The sequence below is a fragment of the Esox lucius genome, chromosome 5 (genome assembly GCF_011004845.1).
Source record: "Esox lucius isolate fEsoLuc1 chromosome 5, fEsoLuc1.pri, whole genome shotgun sequence".
Classification (NCBI taxonomy): domain Eukaryota; kingdom Metazoa; phylum Chordata; class Actinopteri; order Esociformes; family Esocidae; genus Esox; species Esox lucius.
In genome coordinates, this window is record NC_047573.1 from 13416215 (window position 1) to 13427026 (window position 10812).

Genomic DNA, 10812 nt, shown 5'->3' on the forward strand with positions numbered 1-10812 from the left:
GCCTAAGAAGACCTCCTTTTTTGCTTAGGTGTGAGTGTGTGTGTGTGTGTGTGTGTATGTCTGTGACTGTGTGTTATGAAGAGAACTGAGTTTTTATGGTTAGGTATTTGTTATCTAAATGACGTTGTAATTATCATGGAAACAGTGCTCAGGAATAATAAACACATCCACTGAAGAGTGAACACAGCACACCAATAACACTATGATGTTTACTGCATCTGATGTGTGTGTCTGTGCATGTGTGTGCGTGTGTGTGTGTGTGTACATGTGGAAATAGAGAGGGATAAGGGAAAAAGGGGTTGTTTTGGAGGAGAAAACCTTTTGTATGATAATGGGGTACAGTATATTATAAGGCATGTTTCTTATGTTTGGGTTTCTTTGGTGAAACCTTAATACCCGTCCTTCTCAGACCTGGCACCAGACAATGATCAGCTGGGAGGCATTTCTCCCAAGGGGGTAATTCATGTTATGCTCTATTTACTATATGAAATATATTCCTATTGGATCAACAGTTTTCTGTGCCAATGCACCACATTACCAGCAAGCACAGCAGAATCTGATTAAATTACTTTTGTAATACAATTACAGACATAACATCATGGTATGTATTTTCATTTAATATTATAAGTTTACAATTACAGGTGAGCTATTTTATCTACTAACACCAACCAGTGACCTAGCGGCCTAGCAAGCTAACTACACCCACCATTGTACGGGAATCACTCTTGTACTGTTCACTCTCGAATGTGGATTAAGATTTCAGGTGTAAAACCAATGTAGTTTATGTGCCGTGGTTTTGTAGCCTGTCAGAAGAGAAGTTAGCTGAAACACTCCAAATCAATTGCTGTTAAAACACTTCTTTAGGTTTAATATAATATGAAAGGCATTATAGAACACCAACTACTGACACAATCAAATGGTTAAATGAGTTTATAGTGTTATATTGAATAATAAGAGTGTATGGAGAATATGTAGATTTTTTTTTTTTTCATTTAGTTTTATTTATTTCTAAAACTCAGTAGAAACCATTTTATTTTGACAGATTCTAAACAGAAGGCAGAAAGAGAGAGAGGTAGTAAGATCAAACATTTTATTAGAATTTAATTAAGATTTTACCCAAGGTAAACAAAATATTTAGGGATGAAAATTTCCTCAAAAAGCAACCAGCCTGCTCTATACTATATAATGAGAAATATAAGCAAATAATCTGTTACCTTTTTAAACAAGAAACATCCAAAAACTAGAAATAAGAATATTTTATAAGGGTAACCAAAGATAGAGGAAATTGTTTAATTAGGTGGGAATTTACATGCATTTAGTTAGCATAGTAACATAGTTGGGTGTGGAATAAAAATCATAAAGGTTCATTCGGTGACATAATTTGTCTGAAATCTATTTCCCGTTGAAAAATACCAGCTTGCCAACAAATCATAGAGAAAATAAATAAAATAACCAGAGAGCGGTGCATCCTCCTCCCCAAACAACCTGCTAAATCTCATTTTGATTGGGATGGTGATTGGGATGGTCACATTTTTAAAACAGAGTGTTTTTGGAGGTGCTTAGCAATTTCAATGTTGAGATCATGTGCTCAGTGCACTTTTACTGAGTGCACCAGTAAAACAAAGAAAATCCTAGAAAAGACCATTCAGTACTTTGTAGAAGCTCTCCCAGTCTGTGGGCTTGCAACTCCAAAATTGGCAATAATATTATTCTACCATATAGGGTAATTGGGGAAATCTTGTTCATCAGTCCTTGATTTTATCTGTAATATTAATCCATGAATTAAAATAAACATTATTCATTTAGAGAAAAACTTCCAGAGAAGAAGCTCTGAGGTTCACATAATTACAGTACATCGGTTTAAATTCCCATGGGGACCAATATAATGTATGCACTTACTACTGTAGGTCACTCAGGATAAGCGGTCTTGTAAATGACATTCATGTAAAAAGCAGAGAAAAGAATACATTGCTGCACAATATGGCCTTTGAACAGCCATTTCACGTCTGGAAGGCTTTTTGACTAGATGTTTTGTGCTGTGTTTTATTTTGGTTTGAACCAAAGGAATAGTAGCTGCTGCCTAGGCAGGAGCTAACGGCGTTCTTAATAAATACAACAAAAACAAATAAATATTTCTATCCATATTGATGATATAAATAACTGAGCCTACTCCCACACCCCATAACGCCAGCTCAGCACCTCCCTTTTCCTCTCCCTCACTACTGGATATATGTGCTGTCTCAAAGTGTGATTTCTTGCATTCTGCCTCTCAGCCTTCAACGGCATAATTAATGACTGTTCCAGTCTCATAATCCCAAATAAAGGATTTCAATCATGACGGCTAGTGAGCGCTACGCTATACAATAGATCACAGAAAACAAGGCTCGAATCCCTGTTTTCACAGTGGCCTTTCAATAAGAAAACCACAGAAACATGGGGGAAATAGCATTGTCAGCACACTGATACAGTGACTAGAGTACACAGTTACAACATGGTTACTATGGTTTTCTGGATGCTGCAGTGGTGGAGTGATGAGATGAATTACTAAACATTGGTGAAGCTACATTGTCCTGGTTTCCTCGATACACAAGACCTTTCTGGCCAACTACACAACACAGCAATACATATACACTCACCTAAAGGATTATTAGGAACACCTGTTCAATTTCTCATTGATGCAATTTTCTAATCAACCAATCACATGGCAGTTGCTTCAATGCATTTAGGGGTGTGGTCCTGGTCAAGACAATCTCCTGAACTCCAAACTGAATGTCAGAATGGGAAAGAAAGGGGATTTAAGCAATTTTGAGCGTGGCATGGTTGTTGGTGGCATGGTTGTTGGTGCCAGACGGGCCGGTCTGAGTATTTCACAATCTGCTCAGTTACTGGGATTTTCACGCACAACCATTTCTAGGGTTTACAAAGAATGGTGTGAAAAGGGAAAAACATCCAGTATGCGGCAGTCCTGTGGGCGAAAATGCCTTGTTGATGCTAGAGGTCAGAGGAGAACGGGCCGACTGATTCAAGCTGATAGAAGAGCAACTTTGACTGAAATAACCACTCGTTACAACCGAGGTATGCAGCAAAGCATTTGTGAAGCCACAACATGCACAACCTTGAGGCGGATGGAATACAACAGCAGAAGACCCCACTGGGTACCACTCATCTCCACTACAAATAGGAAAAAGAGGCTACAATTTGCACAAGCTCACCAAAATTGGACAGTTGAAGACTGGAAGAATGTTGCCTGGTCTGATGAGTCTCGATATCTGTTGAGACATTCAGATGGTAGAGTCAGAATTTGGCATAAACAGAATGAGAACATGGATCCATCATGCCTTGTTACCACTGTGCAGGCTGGTGGTGGTGGTATAATGGTGTGGGGGATGTTTTCTTGGCACACTTTAGGCCCCTTAGTGCCAATTGGGCATCGTTTAAATGCCACAGCCTACCTGAGCATTGTTTCTGACCATGTCCATCCCTTTATGACCACCATGTACCCATCCTCTGATGGCTACTTCCAGCAGGATAATGCACCATGTCACAAAGCTCGAATCATTTCAAATTGGTTTCTTGAACATGACAATGAGTTCACTGTACTGAAATGGCCCCCACAGTCACCAGATCTCAACCCAATAGAGCATCTTTGGGATGTGGTGGAACGGGAGCTTCGTGCCCTGGATGTGCATCCCACAAATCTCCATCAACTGCAAGATGCTATCCTATCAATATGGGCCAACATTTCTAAAGAATGCTTTCAGCACCTTGTTGAATCAATGCCACATAGAATTAAGGCAGTTCTGAAGGCGAAAGGGGGTCAAACACAGTATTAGTATGGTGTTCCTAATAATCCTTTAGGTGAGTGTATATTATACAGCAAAAGTAGCAGAACTGCCCTTATTCAGTCTAAAAGGAAATGCACAAGCAGGATATATAATACTTGCTTAGTATTTTTATACATTTTGAATGAATTTAGAACATTTCACTAGGTCTCATCAAAGCTGTGTTGATACAAGGGTGTACCTCAGAACACCTGGTCAAAATAATGTCTATTTTGTAAGAATTTTTGTATGGTTTCTATGTATTTTACCCAGGCCAGTCTTTTTTTATTTGGTGTTTAAAGGTTAATCTCTTATTATTAATACTATTAATATGTATTGACTCTGCTTATTATCGGGACAACCTAAGACAGGCACAGTCATGCATCTGGTCACAATCCACAATATACATACTGTGATGGTAATTTCTAAAGTTCTCAGTCGTTTAATCAGTTAGAATACATTATTAAAGAAATTTCCCTGACAATACCTGAGGTACATGTGTACGTAACCCAGAAACAGGATCTGTGCTGAACATATAGCACAATGACTAGACCAAGAACGTGGTGCTTTCCAGGTACGGGGAGGTTGTCAAGTGTCACTCAGACAAATGCACTGGATTCCCAACAGGACACATTGTTACAGCCTCACTCAAAACTGGTGCACCAACTCACGTGTTGATTGTTTTTGTGGTTTTCCTGGAGCATGGACCCTTACATATCCCAGATATACAGTTGTGCTCAAAAGTTTGCATACCCTTGGAGAATTGGAAATATACAGCTTTAGAAAATATTTTTCTTTCCTTTCCAAATAAGTCAAAAAGGAAGGTTTTGAGTGAGGAACAGAAGGGTTAACATTAAAAGACCACTGCAATTGAACGCTTCTGTTCCTCACTCAAAACCTTTTCAACTTTTTTGGAAAGAAAATAAAAAGGTGCAGTGGTCTCTTAATTGTTTCTGGAGATGTATGTACCATTTGTGAAGAAAACATGAGTGAGCAAGCAAAAACATCTTTCATTTCTCATGGGATTCATATTCAACTGTATGTCATAACAGAATGGCACAATCATAAAACCAAAAATGGCAACAAAGAAAGAAATGAACTGACCCCTGTCAGTTTGCATACCCTTTGTTCTTAATACGGTGTATTGCGTAATACTGTGTAATACTTTTTCGTGGCATTGGCCCAGTAAAGGCTTCTTTCTGGCAATTCGACCATACAACTCAGTTTTGTTCAAGTATCGTCATATTGTTCTCCTTGAAACAACCACACTGTCTTTTTCCAGAGCAGCCTATATTTCTCCTGTGGTTACCTGTGGTTTTTTTTGTATTCCAAACAATTCTTCTGCCAGTTTTGGTTGAAATCTTTCTTGTTCTACCTGACCTTGGCTTGGTATCAAGAGATCCCCACATTTTCCACTTCTTAATAAGTGATTGAACAGTACTGACTGGCATTTGCATATTTTGGCTTTGGATATCTTTTTATATCCTTTTCCATCTTTATGAAGTTCTATTATCTTATTACGCAAATCTTTTGACAGTTATTTTCTGCTCCCCATGTCTCAGCATCTAGCCTGCTCAAATGCATCCATGTGAGAGCTAACAAACTCATTGACTATTTATACACAGACACTAATTGCATGGGTAATTCACCTTTAATTGTGTGTGTGTGTGTGTGTCAACTTGTGTGTCTGTAACAAGGCCAAATAATCAAGGATATGTAGACTTTTGACCAGGGTCATTTGGGTGATTTCTGTTATCAGTATGATTTAAAAAGGAGCTAAACAACTATGTGATAATAAATGGCTTCATATGATCACTATCCTTAAATAAAATACTTTTTTTTGCATGATCAGTCATATTTTCAAAATCAATGCCAGAATTTCACAATTTCTGCCATGGTATGCAAACTGAGGAGCACAACTGTAAAAGCAAGGTATGATGCACCACTTACATAGTATTGTGTTTGTCTGTCTGTATTTTGTGTCTTTTTGTGTGAGTTTGTGTGATTGAGTGTGAAATTGTGCATAAGAACATTAAAAAAATATTAAAAAGAGGTGGTGCAGAAATGATAATAATGACAGTATTCACCATTGACTTGGTTGACATTAATAATGACAGTATTCACCATTGACTTGGTTGACATTAATAATGACAGTATTCACCACTGACTTGGTTGACATTAATAATGACAGTATTCACCATTGACTTGGTTGACATTAATAATGACAGTATTCACCATTGAATTGGTTGACATTAATAATGACAGTATTCACCATTGACTTGGTTGACATTAATAATGACAGTATTCACCATTGACTTGGTTGACATTAATAATGACAGTATTCACCATTGACTTGGTTGACATTAATAATGACAGTATTCACCATTGACTTGGTTGACATTAATGACTGATCTGCACAAAAAAAAAGAATGAATAATAATACAAAGAAATAATACAAAGAAAATAAATACTATATATAAGGGAATTTACAAAAATATATAATTACACAACAAGACTCATGTACCGATTTGTTTGATAGATATGGCAGATGCATTCATCAGATCAGCAACTTGGTTAGTGGGTTTTTGAAGGAGTGAAGTGTGATGAAAATGTCAAGCTTCAAGGTATTTTGCAACTCATTCCAGTCATTGGTGGCAGCAAATTGAAATAAATGATAACCACAGAAAGTTTAGGTCTTAGGAGTGACAAGAGAGAGATACATATTAGGAGTAGCAGATTTTAAGCTTGATGGGGAGTTTACCTAAAAGGAACTTCTAAATAAGTTGATAACAATGTGTCTCGCATTGTGTATGTAAAATCAGCTCGTTAGCCAGAGTATAACAGTCACAGTTACGAATGTCAAAGTGAAAACACAATATGAAAACCAGAAAAACACTGGTCTCGTTATAGCCTGTTTTTAACCTTTCAATAACAGATAAATCACATCATAACATAGAAGTCTTACATTTTATTTGTGCCACACCACTCATGTGGAGCAACTTCAGTTATGAATATCCTCTCCTGTACTGTAGCACTGTCACAAGGGCTTGGGAAGACTGATTGGGTGATATAGAGATGTTCTGCCCTCTGGTGGAGAAGGACTGATCAGAGTGTGCATTGGTACTGTAATGAAACAGGTGTTTTGCAAATTATTTATTTCAGAACACTAGTAAATTATTTAATATGGTTGAGAGACACTTAAGGGCTTTTCACTCAAGCAGACTGATTATTTTTCTTTAAAAAAATTATCAGATGTGATTGGTTAAGACTAACTAGTGTAAAAGAGATAGGAATTGGGCAATCTGTCTGAATGCAGCCTATTAGTCATAGTTGTTATGCGTTGTCCATGACCGTCTATTTCCATGACTGATTGACTGCTAAATGCAATTCCTTTTTTTTTTTACGGAGAAGAAACGCATGTTAAGTGTAAGCTCTTGCATATTCCAGATGTGATTGGTTAAGACTAACTAGTGTAAAAGAGATAGGAATTGGGCAATATGTCTGAATGCAGCCTATTAGTCATAGTTGTTATGCGTTGTCCATGACCGTCTATTTCCATGACTGATTTTACGGAGAAGAAACGCATGTTAAGTGTAAGCTCTTGCATATTCCTCTGTTTGGACAGGGGGATGTAGTTATTTGAAAACTATTTTGAATAAGTAAGGCTAGGTGATGACTCCAACCATCTGCACAAACTGAAGGCAGACTGGGTTGATAATCAAGCATTGTGTGGGCCAAATCGCCTCAGAAAATTGTTTAAAGCAATTTATCAGGACGGTAAGTACATATTTGAATATAACTATAACAGTAACAAGTAGTTGTTATGAAATAAAATAAGTTTTTGTGTTTTCCAAACGGTTATAGATATTATAAGATGGCTGTAAGAAATGTCATGCAGAAATATGAAGATGCCCCTGAATGTCGCAGTAAAGTCACTGCCTTGCAAATAACTGTCATTGTGATAGCAGGTTTTGAATCCTGCTCCCAGTTAGCCCAGGGGTGCCAGTGGAGGACAAAGAAGCTGGCCAGCACTGTGCGGGTTTGGGGTTTAGTAATCATATACGGGTGCCTTGCCTCATAGCGCTCTTGCGACTTCTTGACGTGGCTTGGGCACCTATGAGTTCAATCAAGGTTTAAGGAATTATCTAGTTTCGTTTGCCTCCTTTGTTAGCCAGGAACATTTTGAAAATATAATTGCTATCCTATTTACCAGTAGGGCGTGCTGTTAAGGAGCAATTAAAGGTGTACTTGGGTCATCAAGGGGAAATCTGGTTCCAGCTAAAAAATCCCACCTTGTATTTATTGCTGAACTGGTGTGGTAACAAAATTGGGAAAAGGGTTAAAATAATAGTAATAGCAACGAATATGTCATTTGTTTGGTCAAAACCCCAGTGAGGGGAATATTCACATATTTTCTTCAAGAAGAATTTACAATACTTGCATGAAAATCTATCGCCAATTACTACTATTGTTAATGGTGTCAAGGACAGCAAGGGTTCCCAGATCATGCAAATGTAGCTCAAAATCTGTCCAAGCAGATGATTTATTATTAAGCACGTAAGGACTGGGAGGTGGTAATGAGCATTACCATTACCCAAATTACGGATGAAGATTCTAGCGTCAGGTAAGTCGCATACGGGAGAAGAACTGTATACTCCAAGCTCATTACTTATCTTCCATGTATTCTAGAAAACATGGTACCGTTAAAAATTCTATGCTCCAGGTGAGGCTCGAACTCACAACCTCGGCATAGCTCTACTGAATACTGCTGTATAAGTACCGCGCGCTAACCGATTGCGCCACTGGAGCTCTGACGTTGCTCGCCAGGAACACAGTTTAAGAGTGTCACGTCAGTTATGAGGAAAAACATTTTTTTACCATATGGGAAAAATAAGACCTTTACGTGCCTTCCTTCTGCCTTCGTCTTTCACGAGTTGTACAGTAGAGTATTTTAGACACCTGATGACCACTTTAAAATGAAATGAAACTTATTAAGGACAGGTAGGCCATTGAACAAAGCTTTCATACTATTATTATATGTGTACCTAAAGTTATATTCCCGGCTTCACCTTTCAACTCTTTATTCTAGGCCGTTATTCAATAGTATCTAGCCTGTACGTTATATAGCATCTTGCTAATATAAGTACAAGTTACAGTTATTGCATCGAAATGTATCCGGATGACATCCAGTGAAAAAAACACAGGAGGCAGCTAAAACCTGCTAAAAGGAGGCAGCTAATTTTTTTTTTAAATAAAATGCAGTGAGGCTTATAATGCTCTGCCAGAAAGAGTTAATGGAAAATAAAATCGAAAATTTTATAGAGCTTTTCAAACAGATGTGTTTTCGTAACGCATAGTCCAATTTATTATTAAGTACGTTATATTTACATTTCCACCCCAAAACGCAGCAACATCGACAATCAATAAATCGGTAACGTTCGCAATTGATGGGCAAGGTTTAATCGTCTAATTTCACGCAGGCCTAGTTTCAATAACAATTTGCTTTTCTTGATCCAGAACTACAGGCTACTCATCAACTCAAGTCAAAGAAAATAAGTGCTCTTCAATTGGAAACGACATACCCGCTAACCTCAACCGCAACGGAAGGGCTGTACTTATATTCAGTAACCAAACGTCAGCCAGACAAAAAAGTTAATATTGAGCCCATAAATGCTCGGCAATCACGCTTCACGTCAACTAAGGCATGTGTTTAATCTCTATGAACTCTACTTACCATCCGGGGGTTTGAACTCGTTCTTCGCTATCCACCTAAAAGAACGCGAATGGGCTCTGGTAGATACCGAGCGATTTGCATCCCTACCTGGTATAGCCGTGATTTGTTTTTTGTTGTCTGCTGCCAATGACTGCAACGACCTTTACCATCACATACAATGGCTCGAGTTAGAATCAGATGCACCGAAACAGGTGCAAGTGATGCATTTTTTAGAGAGGAACTCGGGGTGATTTCCGTAAAGATTAGAAACCTGCTCTGGTTTTTTCTGGACACATATGAGTGTGTGGAAACACATCAGGTCAAGATCAAAATACATACAATATATGAGACCCTCAGAAATAAGATTATTGACAACTTCAAATGACAAATTCATTCCACTGTCCAACTTTTACAACAGAATTGAATCAGCACGCCTGTGACCCAGTCTTAACAAACGTCATGAAAAAAGCTGCTTGTAGCACGAAGACGCATAACTTAGTGTACGGAGCATATAACCTGGAGCATAAGCAATGGAAAAAGGTATTATGGCCTGATGAAAAGCCTATTCTTTCACACTATTCCCTGCATCTGGACAATGCCTGGTGCCAAATGTTAAACATGGTGAGGGACCCATGGGTCGCGGTCCTGGATATTTTTTGGTGTTTCTGTTGTTTTGTCCACCCTGTAATTCTTCACAATGACAACCGAACGAAAGACTTTGTCGGTTATGTCAAGTAAGTTACGCATATTGTTTACAATTTGCGCACCACCCGATTCCACAAAAACGGATTAATAACATAGGCAGCCTTGTCAAAGTAGAATTTGAAAAAAACTGTGAGCTTTCCATAAATCGAGAATGAGGTTTAACCTGATCAGAAACCATAAGAAATCCTCTGGACCAAACCTGCTTTAAGTGGATCTCATTCTGTCCACGCGGATCTTATACGTCAGATTCTATTACAGTCGTTTTCTTGACAATAGGTATTCTACGTTACCCCATTGGTGCAAAACCACCCTGACAGCAGATAAACTAAATAAATAATTTTGGAAAAAATATCTATATGAGAGTATTTTAGTATATGTTAACAAAAATGCATTGTTCCAGACAACTGCGTATATTCTTAGGCGCATTGTTTTATACTGATAATCCACCATGTTTATGCAAAATCGTTTGGTGCAGTTGACAGGAACTTCCATCTTCGAGTCAATTCGTGCAACTGGACTGCGTAGTCGACTTCAGGCGACTACCGACTACAAAATCACCTTGCTTAATAAGTA

General features: G+C 38.1%; 1 non-coding gene across 1 annotated transcript; it reads right to left on the reverse strand.

Annotated features, from left to right (window-relative positions):
- Positions 1-8536: 8536 nt before the first annotated feature.
- Positions 8537-8630, reverse strand: trnai-uau. Its single transcript has 2 exons — positions 8593-8630; positions 8537-8572 (listed from the first exon to the last, which is right to left on the reverse strand). It is a non-coding gene; the product is annotated as a tRNA-Ile (tRNA).
- Between the last annotated feature and the right edge of the window lie 2182 nt (positions 8631-10812).